This window comes from Pseudonaja textilis, chromosome 1, assembly GCF_049901715.1.
Source record: "Pseudonaja textilis isolate UNSWEBS1 chromosome 1, rPseTex1.2, whole genome shotgun sequence".
Classification (NCBI taxonomy): Eukaryota; Metazoa; Chordata; class Lepidosauria; order Squamata; family Elapidae; genus Pseudonaja; species Pseudonaja textilis.
This window is the reverse complement of record NC_141990.1, coordinates 321184076-321207618: the sequence shown is the minus strand read 5'-3', so window position 1 is coordinate 321207618 and position 23543 is coordinate 321184076. Positions and strand designations below refer to the sequence as shown.

General features: G+C 46.7%; 1 protein-coding gene across 1 annotated transcript in view; it reads left to right on the top strand.

Annotated features, from left to right (window-relative positions):
* Positions 1-945: 945 nt before the first annotated feature.
* PTPRS (protein tyrosine phosphatase receptor type S) overlaps positions 946-23543 on the top strand; it is a 353020-nt gene continuing 330422 nt past the window's right edge. Inside the window, exon 1 of the mRNA XM_087922613.1 lies at positions 946-1012. The gene's annotated coding sequence lies outside the window, so the exon portion shown is untranslated. The remainder of the gene's footprint in view (positions 1013-23543) is intronic.

Below are 23543 nucleotides of genomic sequence, written 5' to 3'. Positions count from 1 at the left end.
GCTGAGTAATCTGGGATTACACCACACAACCAGCTCCATTTAATGCAAAAAAAACCCCCACACAAACATGCTTTCTAAACCCCCAAGCCCCAACGGCGGGATCTCTACAGTAAACCATGAATGACAGTTTCTGCCATCACATTCACACCCCAAAGCTGCTGGATCAATTAGGGTGATTATATTTATTCAGCCTGGACCACACAGGCTGAAGAGGACCTTACAGATTTCAACCATCAGGCTCCTATGGCGGCCTTAAGGAAGCCCCCCCAAAAACCCCTCCCCATCCTGGCTTAATGTAAGCTCTTCCTCCCCCAATACAAACTCGGCTTGCCCGATCGACGCTCCTCGCGCCAACATTTCGACGCCGCGCGGGCCCCACGTGCGAGCCTCGCCCTCTGCCTCCCCCCCCGTCCCCGCCCCTTCATTTGCATTTTCACACCTTCCTCTCTCCAGATTGGCTCTTCCGCGCGCCCTCCGGCTCCTCCTCCTCCTTTTTTTCTTCCCACTCCGACACGCCCGGGGCCGGTGACGTCACCGCCTTCATTCTCGGGCTCCGGCCGCGGCCCCGCCCCTCGCCCCCTTCTCCTTTTGTGTGTGTGCGCGTGTGTGCGCGCGCGAGCGGGGAGGACAGGAGCGGGGGGGGGGGGGGGGGGGCGGCAGATCGCGGGTCACGCCTCCCGGGTGACGTCAGCCGGCGGAGGCTCGGGGAATGACATCACCTGCGAGGGTGGCCGCTGGTGTCCGGGCGGGAGCGCGAGCCGCAGTGTCCCCCCCGCCCCTCCCCGCCTCCGGCGTTTGCAAAGAGCATCCTTTTTTTGGGGGGTGGGGGGAGGGCCGGGAAGGGAGCCCCCAAGTCGGTCCTGGAGCGCGCGGGGGGGAGGGGGAGGGAGGGAAAAGCGGTGGGTGGGAAAAGGAGGAAACACGCTGCGCGGATCGGGCTTCTCTTCATGCGCTTTTCTCCCACCCGGCCGAGGATGTGAGCCCGGGCGGCGCGAGCGGCCAGAGAGAGCAGGTAAGGCGGAGGCTTCCGGGGAGGCGGGAGGCGGCTTGCAAAAAATAAAAATAAAATAAAAGGTGTGTGTGTATGTGGGGGGTTTTAATCTCGGGAGGGAGGCGGCTCTCCCACCCCGCCACCCCACCCCTTGCAAGATCGCTGGAGAAAAGACGGGGAGGCGATCGCTGGGAGATCCGCGATCCCTTTTTTTGCTGTTCCTTCTCTCCCCCACCCTATTTTTAATTTTTTACAATTGTGTCGCGATGGGGAGGGGCGAAATGGGTCGGTGGGGAGGAGGAGGAGGAGAAGCGCTGGGGTGGGGGATGATGGGTTTGGTGGTGCTGGAGGTGGGGTCGTAGCGCTTCCCACCTGGTTGTCCCCCCTCCTCCCCTCCTTTACTCGCTCTTAAATCGCCTTGCCTTGCTAAGGGCGGAGGGAGGCCTCTCTTTTCGGGGTTCAACGTGGAGAAGGCTGTGGGGGGGAGGAGGCGAAAGGATGCGTGCATGCATGCATGGATGCATGCACGGATGCATGCACGGGGAGGGGGCGGTTTCGGGGTCTCGCCGAAGAGGCGCCGCGGTTGCAACCTGAAGCAGCTGGGAGGGGAGGAGAGGCAGGTTGCAAAGCGCTGGATTTCTCTGTGTGTGTGTGTGTGTGCGCGCGCGGGGGGTGGGGGTTTGCATTGGAGCAGCCGGAGGTAGCAGCTTGGATATATTCTTGCTTTTCGCGGCTGGTTGTGTGTTTGTATGAGGGGCGGGGTGTCGATCTTTTGCCGTTGGAACCGGGGCTGGAAGTGGGGGGCGGCTGTGTTGTTGAGGGGGGAGAGGGAGCTGGATGGTGGAGAGGGTCGGTATGGGCGCCTCCGGAGTTGGGGAGGAGTTGGTGGCCCCAGGAGAGGGAGGAGAAGGGGCTGCTTGCCTCGAACCTGGGACAACTCTAAAAATCTGGGGGTGCAGTGAAATATCTGGGGGAGGGGTGGAGCGGGCAACGTGCAAAGGATCTGGCTAGCGGGGCCCCCTTGCATAAATTGGATACCCCCCAAAACACACACACACACACCCGTCTGGATGCCTGGAGGGGTGGAGAGAGAGAGATTTTATATATATATATATAAAAACGGGGGGCAGGGTTGCATTTAAACCCGCTAAGATTTATTCCATTTTATTAGTTTGTCTGCATTGGGTTGGCAGAAAGGGGGAAGGATGGAGAGTTACAATACATCCGCTTGGAGAAGGGGGGGGCGGTTGGAGAAACAGCTGGGCCCCCCAGCTAGACCCTCGCGGAGCTGGAGGAGACGCAGCGCCGCCCCTCCCCTTCCTCCCCCAAGAAATCCCCTCTCGACGAAACCCAAAGCAACTTTCTCTCTCGCCCTCCGCACCTTTTCTGTTAGTGGGGGGGGGGGCGGATTGCAACTCCCATGGTGCACAGCTGGCCGAAAGGGATGGGCGGGAGCCGTCCTCCCCCGCCCCGTGGGGCTCCCCGGGTTGAAAACGGGGGTCCTCCGGGAGTGGAGAATGGGTTTCCTTTCTGTTCCCAGTTGGGAGCCGCTGGGGTTTCTCTCTATCAGCTGTTTTTCCCCTTCTGTTTTTTTTTTCTTTCTTTCTCCTCCTTGCAAGTATTTTGAGGACTCCCTAAACTTTCCCCGGTTGGGAGATAATCGGCGCTGGTATTTTTACGGTGGAGAAGGGGTGGGGGGAGGAAAGAGAGGGTAGGTCCCCAGAGAACCCCAGAAGGGGGCTTTGAGGCGGGGGGCTCGGCTTGCTAAGGGATGTATGGTTCATCCTCTTCCTTTCCCTTTGAATTTTCGGGAATCTCCTCCCCGTTCTTCTCCTTTCCCCTTTTTCACAGCCTTGCCTGCCATTAACCTGCCCCCTCCCCTGGCAAAACCCAGGCCCTCACCCCACCCCAAGCTCTCCCCCCCACCCTTTTCAAAGCCCTGCTGGTGGAAGGGGAGGGGAAGGAATGTGCAAGCATCAGTCTCTCTCTTTCTCTCCCTCCCTTCCACTCTCTCTCCCTCCTCTTCCTCCTCTCCCTCCCTCCGTCTCTCTTCTTCCTCCTCCTCTCCCTCCTCTCTCCCTCCCCCCTCTCCCTTTCCCTTTCTCTCTCCTCTCCTCCTCCTCTCCCTCTCTCTCTCTCTCTCTCTCTCTCTCTTTTCCCATTCCCTGGACCCATTTCCTTGGTGGGTAAGAAGAGGCTGATCTGGAAGCTGTTTTCTGCTCTCTTGGGCAACCTTTTCCTACCGCCACCACCCCGTCCTCCCCCTCTCAATAATTCCTTAGGTCTTCTGCCATTCCACACCCTCTCAGTTGCACGGGGGAAAAGCCACTTTGCACACTGAAGGGCACACTTGCGCCATCCCGCCTCTCCTGCCCCCCCCACCTTCCTTCATCCCTGAGATTATTATTTTTTTTTAAAGTCTTGCCCCGTGGCAAACGCCTTCCTTCCGTGCTAGCAGAGGGCAAGGTTCTTTTTTAAAAAAAAAAAAATTAACTCCCACCTTTTCCACCCATTTCACAGCCTTTGATGCTTTTGCAATAAAGGTTCGTGGGTGTATGTGGGGGGAGATGAACCCACTTTTCCCCCCCCTTGCTTCCGCGGACTGCACCTCTCGGATCTGGGTTTTTGCGGGGTGTGTAGAGGCAGCGGTGTCAAAATTTGCTTGGCGTTCTTTGACATTATGCACCAGAGGCAAAATCCCTCCTGTGTCTAACCACACTTGGCCAATAAATTTATTCCATTCTACATTCTATTCTATCCTACGTTCTATTCTATTCTACATTCTATTCTATTTTTTTATTCTATTCTATTTCTATTCTATGCTACATTCTCCTCTATTTTCTATGCTACATTCTATTCTATTCTACATTCTACTGTTTTCTATGCTACATTCTATTGTACTGTACTCTATTTCTATTCTATCCTATTCTACCTTCTATTCTCCATTCCATTCTATTGTACTCTATTCTATTCTTCTATATTTCAAGATCTTCTCCAAAAACCTGGAGTGAGTGTGCTTCAGTACATTAAAGTCAGCTTAGATTGTGTGTGTGTGTGTGAGAGAGAGAGAGAGAGAGAGAGAGGGAGAGAGAGAGAGAGAGAGGGAGGAGAGAGAAAGAGGGGGGAGAGGGAGAGAGAGGGGGAGGGAGAGAGAGAGAAGGAGAGAGGGAGAGAGAAAGAGGGAGAGAGAAGGAGAGGGAGGGGGAGAGGGAGAGAGAAAGAGAGAGGGAGAGAGAGAGAGAAGGAGAGGGAGAGGGAGAGAAAGAGAGAGGAGAGAGAGAAGGAGAGGGAGGGAGAGGAGAGAGAGAGAAGGAGGGGGAGAGGGAAAGAGAGAGAGGGAGAGAGAGAGGGAGGGAGAGAGGGAGAGAGAGAGAAAGAGGGAGGGAGAGAGAGAAGGAGAGAGGGAGGGAGGGAGAGAAGGAGGGAGAGAGGGAGAGAGGGAGGGAGAGAAAGAGAGAGAAGGAGGGAGAGGGAGAGAGGGAGAGAGAGAGAAGGAGGGGGAGAGGGAGAGAGAAAGAGAGAGGGAGAGAGAGAGAGAAGGAGAGGGAGAAGGAGAGAGAAAGAGAGAGGGAGAGAGAGAAAGGAGAGGGAGGGAGAGAGGGAGAGAGAGAGAAGGAGGGGGAGAGGGAAAGAGAGAGAGGGAGAGAGGGAGAGGGAGAGAGAAAGAGAGAGGGAGAGAGAAAGGAGAGGGAGGGGGAGAGGGAGAGAGAGAGGGAGGGAGAGAGAGGGAGAGAGAGAGAAAAGAGAGGGAGGGAGAGAGAGAAGGAGAGAGGGAGGGAGAGAGAAGGAGGGAGAGAGGGAGAGGGAGAGAAAGAGAGAGAAGGAGGGAGAGGGAGAGAGGGAGGGAGAGAGAGGGAGAGGGAGAATGACAGGGAGGGAAGGAGGAAGTGAGAGAGTGTGTGTATCTGGTGCGGGGGCCCCGCAACAGTGCCCGGTGCCCTTAACCACCAAAGTTACTACAACGTAGGAATTCTTTTCCTCGGTCCCACCTGTTTCCCCCCCTCTGCCACCCCTTTCTTTCCGCCCGTCCCGTCCCCTCCCGCCCCAAAACCTGGCACATAGTTTCCCCTTGGTGGAAACACAACCCACCCACCCACCCCCATCACCCCCAGCGATCTTAGCCACCGACCCAGGGGATTTCATCCAAGAGAAGAGCGAGCAGCGAGCGAGGTGTACATTTCGTGCTTGGCTAAACTCCGATTTTTATGTGTGTGTGTGTGTGTGTGTGTGTGTGTGATGAAATAACTAAAGGTTTCTCTTTTTTTGCAGCTCTTCTGAGCAGTTTTTGTTTTGTTCTACCCAGTCCCAAACGCTGCCGCTTCTGGTTTTATTTCTTTTGAAAGGGGCTCGCCCGCCACCCCAAAAAATAAAAAAGATAAAAGGTCAAATCCTCCATCCTTTCTTTTTCCAGCTCGGGGTTTTTTTTGTTTTTTTTTCAGCCGCGTCAAAGTTGGCATGCCTCCAGTGGCGGGGCTGCTTTTCGTTTTCCTCTTTTCTTTTTTCCTTTATCCTTTTTATTCCAGCGGTCTGTCTTGTTTCCCACTGGATTCCTTCCTTCCTTCCTTCCTTCCCGGTCTGCTGAAAAGCCAGCTTTTTGCGGAAATGCAAAACCGGATCGGGGGAAACCAGTCGAACCTGACTGCCTGGGAATCCATCCACTCTCGTGGTTCCTTTAAGCTGCCCTTGGTTTTCATTTTCCTTTTTATTTTTTATTTTATTTTAATTTCGGGGAAATGTAGTCACGGCTCTATTCCCAAGAGGGCGTTAGAAGCCCTTTCATTTTTTTTTCATTTTTTGCCACTCAGGAAGGAAGGATTGGTCTGTTTTGTGCTTTGATTCACCCTCTTGAGTTCTGGTTTTAACTTCCCCTATTTTTTTTTTTCCAAAGAAAGAAAGAACGATTCAATCCGTCCGGATGGATAATATTTCGCTGCTTTGGAGAGTAGGAGTTGCGTGTTCCTTTTAAGCGCTCGCCTTTCTTTTCGGTTCACCATCAAATCCGGCATCCTAAAATCTTCGCCTCTTATTTGTGGATGGCTCTGGGTATATGCGCTTGGTTGGGGTTGTGTGTGTGTGTGTTGTGTGTTTGTGTGTGGAGCAGGGACAGGCAAAAAGCTCATTCTCGGACCCAAAGACACTTGGATATAAGCCGGAACAATTTCTGACATTTCAAAAAAAAAACATTTGTGACATTTTTTTAAAAAACCTTTAATCTCTTTCTTTTTTTTTTTCCCCTCGTCCTGGAAACACCTGGGCTTAAAGTTGAAACTGAAAAAGTGATTGGGGAGAGAAAGAGATTTTTAAGAAAGAAAAGAAAAGAAAGAAAGAAAGAAAGAAAGAAAGAAAAAGAAAGAGAGAAAGAAAGAAGGAAGGAAGGAAGGAAGGAAGGAAGGAAGGAAGGAAGGAAGGAAGGAAGGAAGGAAGGAAAGTCCCCAAATTGTTTTTTCACCCATTCATTCACCCGAATGTTTAAATAGTGGTTTATTGGGAATCATAATTCCTATCGCCCTGAATGTTAGTTAGGTTTGTGGATTGAACTACGAGGTTTGCTTGGGTTGTTTTTAATCCTAGGATTGTATGTATATTTCTCTCCCACTATCTCTCGCCCCGTCTCCATCTCTATCTTCCTCTCTCTCCGTCTCCCCCTCTCTCCTCTCTCTATCTCCCTCTCTTCCTCTCCATCTCTCTCTCACCCTCTCCATCTTCCCCCCTCTCTCCCTCTCCCTCTCTCCCTCTCACTCTCTCCATCTTCTTCTCTCTCTCCATCTCTCTTTCTCTCCCTCTCTCTCCATCTTCCTCTCCCCTTTCCCTCTTCCCCTCTCTCTCCATCTCCCTCTCTCCCTCTTTCTCTCCCCCTCTCTCACTCCTCCCTCTCTCCTTCTCCCTCTCTCTCCCCTCATCCCCTCTCTCTCCATCTCTCCCTCTTTCTCTCCCCCCTCTCTCCATCTCTCTCTCCGCCTCTCTCCATCTCCTCCTCTCCCACTCCCTCTCTCTCTCCCCCTCTCCTCCTCTCTCTCCATCTCCCCCCTCTCTCTGGGTGCTTGTATAGGTTTGGGGGTTCCCCTGGAGTTCCCCAAAATGAAAGGTCTGAATTCCGAGGTCGGTTAGCGTTTCTGGCTTGCCTTCTCTCCACCAAACTGCACTTGTTGCTTTGAAGACACCCTCCCCCGTGGAAAGAGGGAGGCATGGATGGTGGAGGGGGGGCTGGAACTTGGCTTGGTCCTCCCCCCCCCAGTCGCCACCTATAATATACATGTACATATATACATATACACACATATATAAGTTTGTGTATATATAAAGTCACCCAGACTACCCCAAATCACACTGGGTCGAAAAAAGAGAGATTTTAAAAATATACTTGTGTGTGTGTATTGTAATACACACACACACACACACACACACATATACAATATAAAATATATTGCTTATATATTGATCACAATATATTTGCAGAAGATGTGGGGTTAAGAAATAGGAAATATAAATAAATAAAGTAATGTATATAATTGTGTGTATGTATATGTTTGTATGTATATATGTGTGTGCGTGTTTTTGTACACGTGTGTATGAATATCTGTGTGTTTATAGATGCATATGTATACAGCATATGCATATATGTGTATATGGATACGTATAGATATAGACATACAGTGTATCATAATATATAGTATAATTTATAATTTCTGTTATAATCAAAGTACATTATAATATAAAGCATATATATATATATATGCATATGTGAGATATGTGTTTTCTGAGGTTATATATATATGTGAGATATATATATAGAGAGAGAGAGAATCATAATATATAGTATAATTTATAATTTCTGTTATAATCAAAGTACATTATAAAGCATATGTATATATATCTATATATATATGTGATATATATATATACATATATATAGAGAGAGAGAGAGAGAATCATATATACTATAATTTATAATTTCTGTTATAATCAAGGTACATTATAATATAAAGCATATGTATATATGTGTGTGTGATATTTTAAATAGATATAGATATTATACACTGTATCATAATGTATACTGTAATTTAGAATTTCTGTTGTAATAGTACATTATAATACAATGCATATGCACATATGTGTGTGTGATATTTTAAGTAGATATAGATAGATATTATACAGTGTATCATAATGTATACTATAATTTAGAAGTTGTTATAATAAAATTACATTATAATACAATGCACATGTATATACGCGAGTGATATTTTAGATCGACAGAGATAGATAGATCTGTGTGTGTATGGATATGGCTATACGAATATAGATCTACAGTAGCTATAGAGATAGTGCGTCTTTGTCTGTCATCCAAAGCCACAAGTCCTTTTGTTGAGCGGAGGGGCAAACTACACAGAAGGAATTTTTTAAACTGCACCTCCCACTCCTTCCAATCCACCCGTGAATCTTCCACTTAACGGCGCTGCTTTTCCTCTTTTCGGCGGTTTGAGGGGAGGGGGCGTGGCCTCCTAAGATAAGGAGGGGTGGCCAGATTGTGGGGGGAGGAAAAACGGGGTGGGGAAAGAGAGGGGGGTGTTGAAATGAAGCGGAGGCGAAAGAAAAAAAACACCTCAGCATCTGATCGGAGTGGTGGTGGTGGGGGTTTGGGGGATCCCCCAGCCCAGCGTGGAGAAAGCGGCATCTCCTTCCTTTGTTTGACGTGTTTTTCCGCGCTCGCTCCCACTTGGCGGGGCGGGGGGCTTCGTCTTTTGAAGGGGCTTCTTGGAGAATTGGTGTGTGGGGGGGGTCCCACTGTTGTTGGCCCTCTCCTGCACCCACCCAACATTTGGCTTTGTCGCCTTGCCACCCCACATTTCTACTCTCTTCTCTGCTTTTCTGGGTGGGGGGTCGCAGAGAGGGTTTTTTTTTAATTTTATTTTATTTGGGATGTGTGAATCGTTACCCTCCCCACTTGGGGGTGTCTTGCGGTGGCCGTGGGGGTCCAGCCAAGCCAACCGCCGGCGTTTTTCAAGCGGAGGTATTTATTTCAACAAACCGGCTCTTTAAAGACCAAAGCGGACTCAAAAAGGGGGGACGACTAAAAGGGTGCGTGTGTTTTGCGTGGGGGGTGTTGTATTTTTCCCCCTCTCCTTCACCCCCGCAATCCATGGATTTATCACTCGCCGGGGGCCCCCGCAGCCGCTTGCCGGTTGACAGAGTCTCTCTGGTCAGCTGTCGTGGTCATCATCCGTGGCTCCACGGAGGTTTCGCGGGGAACCGTAAGTAATCGGTGTGTGTGTGTGTGTGTGTGTGTGTGTGTGTGTGTGTGTGTTGTACACATGTCGGGGTGGGTAGTGCGAGAATGAGAACGGAGGCTGGAGACTTTGAAGAAGAGACTGCCATCTGTCAGAAATCGTGTAGGGTCTCCGGCTAGGGCAGGGGGGTTGGACTAGATGACCTCCGAGGTCCCTTCCAACTCTGTTATTTTGTTGTTATTCTGTTATTCGGAAGTCGTGGGAGCTTCATCCCTGGAGGATTTCAAGAAGGGACTGGACTGCCATCTGTCAGAAATCGTGTAGGGTCTCCGGCTAGGGCAGGGGGGTTGGACTAGATGACCTCCGAGGTCCCTTCCAACTCTGTTATTTTGTTGTTATTCTGTTATTCAGAAGTCGTGGGAGCTTCATCCCTGGAGGCTTTCAAGAAGAGACTGGACTGCCATCTGTCAGAAATAGTGTAGGGTCTCCGGCTAGGGCACGGGGTTGGACTAGATGACCTCCAAGGTCCCTTCCAACTCTGATTATCTGTAAATCTGAGCCGACTTCGAGATCTGGTCTCCTCCGCTGGGAGATTTCTTTCTTTCTTTCTTTTTTTAATGATCTTTGATGAATTACAGATTAACAGAGTTGGAAGGGACCTTGTAGGTCATCTAGTCCAACCCCTCCCACCCAAGCAGGGAATTAATTTCCTAGATTTTTTTTTTCCTTCTTCTAAAGCTAAGAGCTGGTTCTGTGTGAAATCTGTGCGTGGGACTTGCGGGCCTCGGGTCACCCCTTGATCCAGAGGCCACCTACCTTTTGAATTACAGGGGGGGGGCGGCTTCGCAGAGGGGTTAGAAACAGCTGGGCGAAAAGGGACGGTCAGCTCTTTTATTTCATGTATTTAGAAAACACCTATCGCGTTCCTGGACCAGAGAGACGGTGCGCTGGGTTCATTGCCCCGAGGTGGTTGTATGTATGCCCCTTGTTTGCCCAGATGTGGTTGGCGTTGTGTAGGTGCTGTTGGAGAAAGGGGCCCCTTTGGCATTTCTCTCCCCCTCCCCTCATTTTCAGTCAGGGGTGTCAATCAAGGGCTCAGGTGTCAATCAAGCTGTCCCAGCTCTCAGTCAGGGCATTGTTGGTTAGGCGTCAGAGAAGTGGAGCCCGGGAGACGTTGGCCAACTTCACAGGGGTGTTTGGGGAGGTTTAGCAGTTGGGCCCCGTGGGTGCTGTGTGATGCCGGGCAGTGCCTGTTTGCGTGGTGTGTGTCTGTTTCAAAGCCGCAAACAGCTTCTTGCAGATAAGAAGGAGTTGCCAATTTTTGAAATGTATGTGGTTTTTTTTCTCCATCTCAGCCGCAAACGGTGATTTTCTTAGGAATCTGGCATTATTCTTAGAAAAGGAAGGAAGGAAGGAAGGAAAGGAGAGTGGAAAGAAGGAAGGGAAAGAGAAAAAGAGAAAGAGAAAGGAAGGATGGAGAGGAGGAGGATGAAAAAAAGAGAGAGAAAAGAGGAAGAAAGGAAGGAAGGAGAGGAGGGTGGAAAGAAGGAAGGGAAAGAGAAAGAGAAAGGGAGGATAGAGAGGAGGATAAAAAGAGAAGAAAAGGAAGGAAGGAGTGGAGGATGGAAAGAAGGAAGGGAAAAAGAGAAAGAGAAAGGAAGGAAGGAAAGGAAGGGAAAGAGAGAAAGAGAAAAGAAGGATGGAGAGGAGGATGAAAAAAAGAGAGAAAGAGAAACGAAGGAGAGGAGGGGGGAAAGAAGGAAGGGAAAGAGGAAGGAAGGGGAGGAGGGTGGAAAGAAGGAAGGGAAAAAGAAAGAAAGAGAAAAGAAGGATGGAGAGGAGGATGAAAAAGGAGAGAAAGAAAGGAAGGAGAGGAGGATGGAAAGAAGGAAGGGAAAGAGAGAGGAAAGAAAGAAGGGGAGGAGGGTGGAAAGAAGGAAGGGAAAGAGAGAAAGAAGGAAGGAGAGGAAGATGAAAAAAGTAGAGAAAGGGAGGGAGGGAGAGAGGAAAAGAGAAAGAGGAGGATTGAAGGAAGGAGGGGAAAGAAAGGAAGAGAGAAAGAAAAAAGGAAGGGAAGAAGGAAGAGAAAGAAAGAGAGAGGAAGGAAGGAAGGAAAAAGGATTGAATTGGTTGAATTGAGATTTCTGGATGGCTTGAGTGATGGAGGTGTAAAACTGGCTTGGTTGTAAAACGGGTTATGTCAGCATGCTGTGTTCTCTCTTTAAGGACCGGGGTCTTGGGGGGGTGGGGGTATAGTTGGCTTCTGCAACCTGGAGCCCTCCGCATGTCTTGGTGTGTCCACCATCTCCAAGTCTGTAGGAGGTGGATGACAGAAACTCAGTACAAGGTAGTCCTTGATGTACAACCATTCATCACCATGAATTTATGACCGTTGCATATGAACAGCAACTAGCAAAGTCCATGGGGGAAGCCGGTTTCACTTAATGTCCGCATGATTCGTTTAACAACCTCAGTGATCCACTGAACAAGCGCGGCAAAAAAAAAAAAACTTCGTAAAATGCGGTGCAACTTGCTGAACAACTGCTTAGCATGTTGGGCTCAATTGTGGTCGTAAATTGGGGACTACCTGTATATTTGGCGGCAGATTAGAAAGCTGGGTTTCTCTACCCTGACAACTTTAAACTGAGTGGACTTCAACTCCCAGAATTCTGGAGAATTCTGGGAGTTGAAGTCCAACTATCTTAAATTATACAAACTGGATAATTATGAAGTCCACCCATCTTAAACCAGGCTGGCTAGGGAATTCTGGGAGTTGAAGTCCACATATCTTAAAGGACGCTGGCTGCAGAATTCTGGGAATTGAAGTCCACCCATCTTAAAGGATGCTGGCTGGATAATTATGGGAGTTGAAGTCCAACTCCCTGAAACCAGGCTGGCTGGGGAATTCTGGGAGTTGAAGTCCACATATCTTAAAGGACACTGGCTGGGGAATTCTGGGAGTTGAAGTCCACATATCTTAAAGGACGCTGGCTGGGGAATTCTGGGGGTTGAAGTCCACATATCTTAAAGGACTCTGGCTGAGGAATTCTGGGAGTTGAAGTCCACATATCTTAAAGGATGCTGGCTGGGGAACTCTGGGAGTTGAAGTCCAACTCCCTTAAACCAGGCTGGCTGGGGAATTCTGGGGTTGAAGTCCACATATCTTAAAGGACTCTGGCTGAGGAATTCTGGGAGTTGAAGTCCACATATCTTAAAGGATGCTGGCTGGGGAACTCTGGGAGTTGAAGTCCAACTCCCTTAAACCAGGCTGGCTGGGGAATTCTGGGGTTGAAGTCCACATATCTTAAAGGACTCTGGCTGAGGAATTCTGGGAGTTGAAGTCCACATATCTTAAAGGATGCTGGCTGGGGAACTCTGGGAGTTGAAGTCCAACTCCCTTAAACCAGGCTGGCTGGGGAATTCTGGGGGTTGAAGTCCACATATCTTAAAGGACTCTGGCTGAGGAATTCTGGGAGTTGAAGTCCACATATCTTAAAGGATGCTGGCTGGGGAACTCTGGGAGTTGAAGTCCAACTCCCTTAAACCAGGCTGGCTGGGGAATTCTGGGAGTTGAAGTCCACATATCTTAAAGGACTCTGGCTGAGGAATTCTGGGAGTTGAAGTCCACATATCTTAAAGGATGCTGGCTGGGGAACTCTGGGAGTTGAAGTCCAACTCCCTTAAACCAGGCTGGCTGGGGAATTCTGGGAGTTGAAGTCCACATATCTTAAAGGATGCTGGCTGGGAATTCTAGGAATTGAAGTCCAACTATCTTAAAGTTGCCAAACTTGTGAAATCCTGCCACAAAGAATGCTTGTTCTTTGGATCATACAGTTCTGAACGGCAGAGTTTCTGTCTTTTAATTGCTGGCTGAATATAAAGACAGACAGGCAAACTCTACAAAGGCTTCCCTACGGAGTTTCTTTATTGGATCACAAGGCTTTTCTCAAAGTACAACTCAACAGTTATGTTGAGGTTCATCTAATGTCCAAAATCTTTGCATACCTGACTTCATAGTGTAAAATCATAGTGATCTTCGTCCCATAACGATGGCTCCAGCACGGCGCTGGGGTCCAAGCAAGAGTAAAGGAAACTCCTCCGACCCAATCAAGGTCAATTCAGTGACCAATCAGGATTACAGAACTACTGGCTCTGTAGTTACATCCTCCAACCCCCACTCCTTTAACCTCAAACTATCCGCTATTGACCTCACCCCATTCCTAAGGGGTCTTTAAGGGGACGTGCATAAGTGCACCATCGTGCCTTCCGTCCCTGTCCTAATGTCCCCCTTTAAACATACCTATTTTCTGTATTCTTACTCGTGTTTATACTTATACCTTATTTTGTAAGTGTGTATGTGTGTGTGTGTGTGTAAGAATTGTTGGAAGAGGCTTAAATTTCCCAAGCAAAGCCTTGCACTCCATCTACTGCTGTCTAAATTCCCGTGAGGAATCCATTGCCATGGTGATGCGGTTGATTTCAACGGGTTCAATAAAACTTAAGCAAAAACATGAACGGCTCCTGGGAATTCAGGCCTATTTCCAGCTTGCAGACCCTAAGCATGCCTGGCGTGCTCCCTGGGCAGTGACAGTCTACCTGTCCAGCTCATCAGAAGCACCTGGGAGCGTTCGGAGGAGAGATTCAATCCCGGCGATGTTTAGCAAACAGAGTGTCAGGATTCCGGCAGAATTTAAATGGGGATTCCCCCATTTAAATCATGAGTCTCGAGCCAAACTTCAAAAGGATTTATCGGGAGTTAAACCGTCCGGCACTGCCTGGGTGTATCGTAATTCATATCCTCCAGTGGGACACCTCCATAGCCCAGGGTCATCAATCATGCTCTCCAGTTAGAATTTTGCGCGGCAGAAACTTCAGTCACCTAGTTACTATCTTTGAAAAAATTTACGGAATGCACTTTCGGTTTGCAAGCTGCCGCACTGCTCCCCCCTCCCTTTCTGTTGGCAACTCTAAAAAGACCATGGAAATATTTTATGAGTTGACACAGGGATATATATATATGTGTGTGTGTGTGTGTGTGTGTGTGTGTGTGTGTGTGTGTGTGAAATGGAAACCAGTTGCTGTTTGTTTGGCAGCCTTTGAAAAACTAAACTCCCCATTCAAAACCCGCTTTTTATTTTTTTTCTTCTGTGGGTTTGAACTGCTTCCAAATTGGCCCTTAAAAGCCTTCCCTTGGCGGGGAGTTCCACAGGGCACGTTCAATATATGGGTAGTCTTCAACTTTATGGCCACAACAGAGCTCAACATTTCTGTCAGCCGTTGAGACCTTTGCGAAGTGAATTTTTGCTCTGTTTAATGACTTCTCTGGCCATGGTTGTTAAGGGAATCCCTGCCGTGTTAAGTTAGGAACACGGTCGTTAAGTGAATCCGGCTTCCCCGCTTTGACTTCGCTTGTCGGAAGGTCACAAAAAGGGGATCTGGAATGCTGCAACCATCGTAAATGTGACTCGGTGGCCAGTTGTCTGAATTTTAAATCCTGGGGATACGGGAAAGGCCGTAAGTGTGGAAAAACGATCATAAGTCACTTTTTTCAGTGCCGCTGTAATTTCGAACAGTCACTAAACGAACTGCCGTCAGTCACGGATCACCTGTAGAGGTAGTCCTCAACTTACAACAGTTCATTTCATGACCATTTTGTGGACTGGTTGCTTTCGTGGTGTGGAGACCATAACTTGGTCCTCAACACCAAGAAGGCCAAGGAGCTTATAGCGGATTATAGAAGGAAGAGATCAGACATCCAGCCCTTGCTTCTCAAGGGAGACAGACCGAGTGGAGCAAGTGGCCAGTTTTAAGTTTCTGGGTGTTACCCTAAAAGAGGACCTGACCTGGGGTGCTCACATTGCAATCCTGGTCAAAAGGGCCCAGCAGAGATTATACTACCTGAGGCTTCTCAGGAAACAAACAACTGAATGAAAAACTGCTGGTGACCTTCTACCGCTGCACCATAGAGAGTATCTTAACTTACTGCACCTCTGTATGGTTTTGCCAATTGCACAGTGGCAGATAGGACAGCACTCCAGAGGGTGAACGTCGTTGCCCAGAAGATCATGGGTTGCCCTCTCCCCTCTTTGGAAGAGCTTTATAGCTCCCGCTGCCTTAAGAAAGTTTAAAACATCCTCAAAGATCCATGTCATCCTGGGCACCCTTTTTTTTTTAACCTGTTAACATCTGGCATACGGTACCGGATAATAAAAAACAAGGACAAATAGGCTGAAAAACAGCTTCTATCCCAGGGCAGCAGCTCTGTTGAATTCTATTGTATATAATGCAATATTAATGCAATATCAGGGGTTTTCAATTCGTTGTATAGAATGTAAAAGATGTGGGTTTGTGTTTATTTTCATGGTCATGATGTGCACTGAAGCTGGTGTTTGATTTTGTTGTACGAGGTGCAATGACAATAAAGTAAACTTTAAAAAAAAAATTAATTCCATGCCAACGGCACTGAAACTTCAGTCGAAAATGAGTTATGAATGTTTTTCCCACTTAAGGACCGTTGCAGCCTCATTCTGGTCACCTGATCAAAATTCAGAGGCTTGGCCACTGACTCATATTTATAACCATTGTAGCGTCCCTGGAGGGGGTGTCACGTGATCTGCTTTGGCAACCCTCTGACAAAGCTAAGTCAATTGGGGAAACAAAACTGCGGTTGTTAAGTTGGCAACATGGTCGTTAAGTGAAATCCGGCTTCCTTGCTTGTTGGAAGGTCGCAAAAGGGGAACACGTGATCCCCTGGGGGACACTCTGCGACCGTCATAAGCATGAACCAAGTTGCCAAGCCTCTGAATTTTGATCACGTGACCATGGCGGATGCTGCAACGGCCGTAACTGTGAAAAACGGTCATAAGTAAACCTTTTGCAGTGCCGTTGTAAGTTTGAACCATCACGAAACGAACGGGTTGTAAGTTGCGATGCCTTATAAAGGCCTGCCTGCAATGGCATTTATCGTCTTTATTTGCCCGATGTATCAGATTGACAGATAACCAATTAATAGATAACCAGAGTTAGAAGGAACCTTGTGGATCATCTAGTCCAACCCCTGCCCAAGCAGGAGCCCCTACACCATTTCTGACAAATGACTGTCCAGTATCTTTTTGAAAGTCTCAAGTGATGACGCTCCCACAACTTCTGAGGGCAAGCTGTATCCTTGATAGCCACATGCAAATAGTTTTTCATATATATGAATATATATGCAGGTCTTGGCTTGTTTGGGTCTTTTCCCGTGTAAGATTGAGAGCATCTTGGCAATGTTTCAACGAGGTCCCACTCGCCATCTTCAGGCTGGTGCTTTCGGCTTCGTGCTTGTGCGAGCAAAGCGTGATCAGAGCTGCCGTCTCCTTATATATACTGGTGGGGAGGTTGGCTGTGTTGTCATTTCTTGATTGGTTGATGGAGTTGATGTTTGCAGATTGGCTGACTTTTTCATAAGCACATGCGTGGCTGTGGTATTGGCTGTGTGTCTATCAGCCTCCTGTGTTGTAACGACCTGGGTAATGGGCTGTGTGATGACCTTCTGAGTTCTATTGTTCTGACATCCTGGGTCTTGTGCTGTAATCTCCTGGGTTGTAATGATCTGGGTAATGGGGTGTGTGATGACCTTCTGAGTTCTATTGTTGTGACATCCTAGGTCTTGTGCTGTAATCTCCTGGGTCGTTGGTTGTGTTGTAACATCCTGAGGTTTTGTGGTATAACCTCCTGATTTCCTTGATGTGATATCTTGAGCGGGTGGTTGTGATGTGATGTTCCGGGTTTTGGTTTGGCTCCCAGTTTGAGGCCTGGCTATGTGTTCATGGTGTGTGTCAGTTTGCTTGGTTTGGGGGTTGGGATGTGTGGCAGCTGGTGATGCAGCCATGGTCTGGTTTCTGGACGGTGGTTGCCTTTCGTCAATAGGGTGGGTTTGGGTTTGAGTCTGGTGAGGGAGATATTGGTGGTGATGTCATGTGTTGTTTTGGGTCCGGTGTTGGTTTTCGTGGCTGGGACTCCTTTGTTGATAAGGTCTGGTTTCCAGATGTCTGGTAGGCGGGAGGTATTACCCAGGTCATTACAACCCAGGAGATTACAGCACAAGACCCAGGATGTCAAAACAATACTACTCACAAGGTCATCACACAGCCCATTACCCAGGTCGTTACAACACAGGAGGCTGATAGACACACAGCCAATACCTCAGCCACGGATGTTCTTATGAAAGAGCCAGCCAATTTGCAAACATCAACTCCATCAACCAATCAAGAAATCACAACACAGCCAACCTCCCCACCAGTATTTATAGAGAGACGGCAGCTCCGATCACGGTTTTCTCGCACAGGCATGAAGCCGAAAGCACCAGCCTGAAGATGGCGAGTGGGACCTCGTTGAAACATCACCAAGATATTCGCAATCTTACACGGGAAAAGACTCGAACACGCCAAGACCTGCGTACCTGTACCCGTGAAAATCTACAGAAATCTCCTTCCCCTGCCATGCCCACCAAGCCACTCCCACAGAACAGGTAGTAAAAAAAAAATTGAATCCCACCACTGAACTGGACACAAGGACAGTTTTTTTCCCAAATGCCATCACTCCGCTAAACAAATAATTCCCTCAACATTATCCAACTATTTACAAAGTCTGCATTACTATTAATCTTCTCAACACTCCTTATCGCACATCCCCTCCCACTTGTGACTGTATGACTACAACTTTGTCGCTTGTATCCTAATGATTTTTATTGACTGTTTCCTAGTGTGATTTGATTGCTTATTTGTACATTAAGTGTTGTACTTTATGATTCTTCTTGACAAATGTATCTTTTTTTTATGTACACTGGGAGCATTTGCACCAAGACAAATTTCTTGTGTGTCCAATCACACTTGGCCAATAAAAGAATTCTATTCTATTCTATTCTATTCCATTCCATTCCATTCCATTCCATTCCATAGTATTTTAAATATACATCCATATTGTGTGTGAAGAGAGTTGGTTCTGGGTATCATTCATATTAATCCAATTCACAGTAATAATATTTATGATCTCTATCACATTTATCAAATGTGAGTAATCTTCATTCCATTGTTTAAACAACAACAACAATGCCTAACATCTATAAATTTCTAATCTTTCTACCTGTTATTATTATTTTTAAATAAATTTATTTATTCAGTGTTTTAACATTTAAAAACAAATTTCTGCACTTTACAAGGTTACTATAGCAGTGTTTACATTGTAAATATCTTCTATTAACGTGTTGTACATCTCTATTTGATTCTTCGTCATTCTAGGCATTTTATACATATAGACATTTTTATTTACATTTATTTACTCAAAAACCTTATTGTTTTATGGTTTTATAGTATTACATAGATCATTTGTCATCTTGGCGCCTTATTCTTATCCATTCATATCAAACATCCCATATTTTATAATATTCTTCTACCTATTATTTTTATTCATTCTTTTTTAAAAAAATATATTTTTATTGTTTGCAACTATAGGTATCAAACACAGTGCAACCATTTTGGCATGACTCTGCCATATATACAAAAATATTACCAATCCATTAACATCCATATTATTGACAGTATTTTCCTTCCAGATCTATTCATCCTGACTATTTTTGTTCCGACTTTCTCTTCTTTTTTGCAACCATTGATGAAACTTATTCCAAGTATCATATTATTCTGATTCCCCCTTATTTTTCCATTCTAAAGTTAGTCTTATCAGATTCTGCACAAGCCGTTATTTTCCTGATTATTTTTCTTCCTGGTGGTATATTTTGATTTATTCTATTTATCTTACTCCAAATTACAAGAACAATATTGGTAATCTTTATCACATTTATCAAATGTAGGCAATCCTCATAATATTCTGCCATATGTCAGAAATGGTGTAGGGTCTCCCGCTTGGGTGGGGGGGTTGGACTAGATGACCTATAAGATCCCTTCCAACTCTGATTATCTGTTATCTGTTATTTAAAGAACAAGAAAAAATACAGATGCTAGGCAAATAGATTTTTATGGCTTTGCACATCTGCAGGATGTATTTTTGGGCCAATAGGAAATTCTTCCCCTCTGCTGCAAATGTGTGTGTGTGCGTTTGTGTGTTTGTGTGTGTATGTGAAAGAGAGAGAGGGAGGCACTGAGCACCTGTCTTCATTCCGGCTCTTTTCCTCCTCAAGTCAGGAACTTCCTAAATTATTTGGCTTTTCCTTATCTTTCCTCTATTTGTATTCAACTAACTCTGTTTTTTAAAGGGTTTCTGCATTCTATGACTCCAGTGTATTTGTCTGACGATCTATAAAATTACTATTTTTTTTAAAAAAAAACCTAATTAGGAATAATTATCCTGATGTTGAAGTGAGGGGTGTGTTGTTGTTTCCAGGTGTGGAGGTGCAAATGCTATATAATTAGACAGGTAGTCCTCGACTTACGACTGCGGTTGGGCCCAAAATGTCTGTTGCTAAAGGAGACCTTTGTGAAGTGAGTTTTGTCCCCATTTAATGATCTCGCTCGTCACTGTTGATAAGCGAATCGCCGCGGTAGTTAAGTTAGCAACAAGGTCGTTAAGTGAATCTGGCTTCCCCGATGGATTTTTGCTTGTCCGAAGGTCACAAATGGAGATCCCGTCACTCTGGTGTCAACTCCAAAATATTTCCCTGGTCTTTTAGAGTTGCCAGCAGAAAAGGGAGTGGGGAAAGCAGTGCATTCCTTAAATGCTTCAGATAATTGCTAGGCAGCCAAAGATGTTGGTGCGCAAGATTATTACTGGAGAACACGATTGATGATTCTTGGCTATGGATGTGTCCCATTGGAGAATATACACCCAGGGAGTGGGGGGAAGACCAGGGTCAAGGGGGAAATGAATGATGTGACTCAAAGTTGGCTGCACCCAGGTAATGCTGGCATGGTCACTCCTAATAAATCTTATTTTTGTTTTTTTGTAATTCTGAGAGATGCGGCTAAAAAATCTTGCTTTGAATGGGATGCCGGAGCCTTGGCATCTGGGACACTGCGACTGTCATAAATATGAGTCAGTTTAGCCAAGGATCTGAATTTTGATCACGTGACCTGCAACGGTCGTAAGCGTGAAAAAAAATGGTCAGGAGTCGCTTTTTTTTCCAGTAGCTTCGAACGGTCCCTAAACAGAACTGTTGGAAGTTGAGGGACTACCTGTTAGAAAGAGACTCTGGGCCAGTGGAGTGGGCAACTGTGGCCTTTTTACGACCTGTGGGCTTCAACTCCCAGAATTCCAGAGCCAGGAACACGGTCGTTAAGCGCATCTGGCTTCCCTTTGCTTGTCAGAAGGTCGCAAAAGGATAAAAAAAAATGAAACCAAAAGAAGGTACAGAATATTATCCAACATGGAATCTATTTTATCAGTGTGTCAACACATAGAATATATTTCTAGGGTCTTTTTAGAGTTGCCAACAGAAAGGGAGGGGGAGCAGTGTGGCAGCTTGGAAACCGAAAGCGCATTCCATAAATAGTTTTTCAAAGATAGTTTCTAGGTAACTGAAGTTTCTGCCGTGCAAAATTCTAACTGGAGAGGATGATTGATGACTCTGGGCTATGGAGGTGTCCCATTGGAGGATATGAATTAGGATACAGCCAGGGGGTGGAGGGGGAAAACCAGGGTCAAGGGTGACAATAAATGATGTGTCTCAGAGTCGGCTACACCCAGGCAGTGCCGGACATGTTAACTCCCAATAAATCCTTTGGAAGTTTTGGAAGTTGGGCTCGAGACTCGTGTGATTTAATTGGGGTTAAGTGCCGGAATCCTGACAGCGGTTGGAAAAAAGGGGTGGAGATTAAGAACGTTATATGTATTGTCAAGCAAATTAAATACCCAGACAACACGATGTGTCTTAAACACTAAGAAATGCAATTAATAAAAAATAATAATTTTTAAAAAAGTTTGCAAAAGGGAATCCCATGACCCTGGGACACTGCGATCGAGTTGTTGAGTGAACCTGCTGTCCCCATTGTCAGAAGGTCGTAAAAAGGGATCATACAATCCCAGGACTTTTTTCACCGTCATAAATATGAATCGATTGCCAAGCATCCGGATGTAAATCACGTGACCACGGGGGATGCTGCAATGCTCGTAAGTGTGATAAACATAAGTCACTTTTTGTCAGTGCCGTTGTAACTTCAAACGGCCACTAAGCAAACAGTTGTAAGTCGAGAATGACCTGTCCATGCCAGTTGCCACGAGCCACCAAATCTTGATCATGGATCAAGGATCAGTGGCGGGATTCAATTATTTTACTACCGGTTCTGTGGGCGTGGCTTGGTGGGCGTGGTGTGGCTTGGTGGGCGTGGCAGGGGAAGGATACTGTAAAATCCCCATTCCCACCGCACTCCTGGGGGAAGGACACCGCAAAATTCCTCATTCCCTCCCCAACCCACTTAACCTGCTTTCCAGCTCCGTTTTCCTGCGCAGGGCAACCAAAGAAGATCCAGCCAATCAGCTGGGACTCAATGGGAGGCGGAGAAGAGATGGGGGCGGGGCCAGTCAGAGGTAGGGTTTGCCGGTTCTTCCAGCTACTCAAAATTTCCAGTTCTCCAGAACTGGTCAGAACCGGTTGAATACCACCTCTGGCAAGAACGGCGCATCAGTCATAAATCGCAGGATGGCTCATCCATCATGTTCCGTTCTAGCTTTGAACAGCCGCTAAAGGAATACTTGTAAGGATTACTTCCACTTCTTTTATCTCTTTTTTTTTTGAAGACTTAAAAATGCACCAATGCCTACCACAGGAAAAAAAAAAATTCAACTCATGTTGAAACTAATTAGGGAGAAAATTATCAAGGCTGTGCAGAAACCTCTTCAATATCCACCCTCATGATAAGCCAGGGAGAGAGAGAGAGAGAAAAAAAATCAATATTATATCTTTACTTATTCAAATTCAGTGCCACCCATCTCACGAATGCAGCGGATCTGGACAGTTTATGATATAATAAAAACTTTTTTTAAAAAAAAAATGCTTTAAAAACCCAGTTTAAGTTAGAATAAAATTTACTTAATAAAGTCAAGAAAATGGGAAATACCTCGTAGTGTTTGACGGGGTGACCACTTAAAATCGGGGTTCTCCTATCACTGGAGGTTTTTAAGAAGAGTCTATTACTTCTCTGAAATGGCATAGGTTTTCCTGCTGGACTAGAAGACCTCCAAAGCCCCTTCCAGCTTAGTGTAGACTAGTCTAGTATCTCATTAAACTTGTTGGGACTCTGAATGTAACAAATTTACATTATAACAGTGTTGAAAGGGACCTTGTAGGTCATCCAGTCCAACCCCTCTCCACCCAAGCAGGAGACCCTACACCATTTCTGACAGATGGCAGTCCAATCTCTTCTTGAAAGCCTCCAGTGATGATGCTCCCACAACTTCCAAAGGCAACTTCTGTTCCATGGGTTGATGGTTCTCACTGTCAGAAAAGGTCTCCTTATTTCCAGGTTAAATCTCTCCTTGTTCAGTTTCCATCCATTGTTCCTTGTCTGGTCTTTGGGTGCCTTGGAAAATAGCTTGACTCCCCTTCCTCTCTGTGGCAGCCCCTCAAATATTAGAAGACTGCTATCCTGTCTCCCCTGGTCCTTCTCTTCCCTAGACTAGCCAGGCCCAGTTCCTGCAACCAATCTTCATATGTTTTAGCCTCCAGTCCCCTCATCATCCTGGTTGCTTTTCTCTGTACTTTTTTTAGAGTCTCAACAACTTTTTAATAGTGTGGTGACCAAAACTGGGTGCAGCACAGAGGTGGTATTTAGCAGGTTCTGACCAGTTCTGGAGAACTGGTAGTAGAAATGTTGAGTCGTTAAGGAGAACCGGCAAATCCCACCTCTGACTGGAGATTTTATAGTATCCTTCCCCTGCTACACCCACCAAACCATGCCCACAGAACCGGTATTTCCGGAAGGCCCGTTTTCGGCCTCCCGAGGGTGCAAAGGCTTTCCTCGAGTCTCCGGGAGGGCAAAAACGGCCTCAAATGGGCCAAAAATCAGCCGGGAGACGTGCGCATGCGCAGTGCAGGTAAGTTTGGCTGGGGCTCCTGTGCCTGCACAAATGGCTCTGCGTGCCACAGATTCGCCGTCACGGGGAGAGGTGGACAAAAATTGCCAGATTCAGATTAAACAACCTGGGTGGTTATGCAACCGATCACAACATTTCCGAAAAATCAGAAATTTCCCTATTCAGAAAAAAAAAATATTAACTTGATCTTCTTCTTGCAAAGAAGATCTGATAGCCGTGTCAACGAATACAGGGAGTGCTCGACCTACGACTGCAATTTGAGCCCAAAATGCCCGTTGCTAGGCGAGACGTTGGTTGAGGGAGCT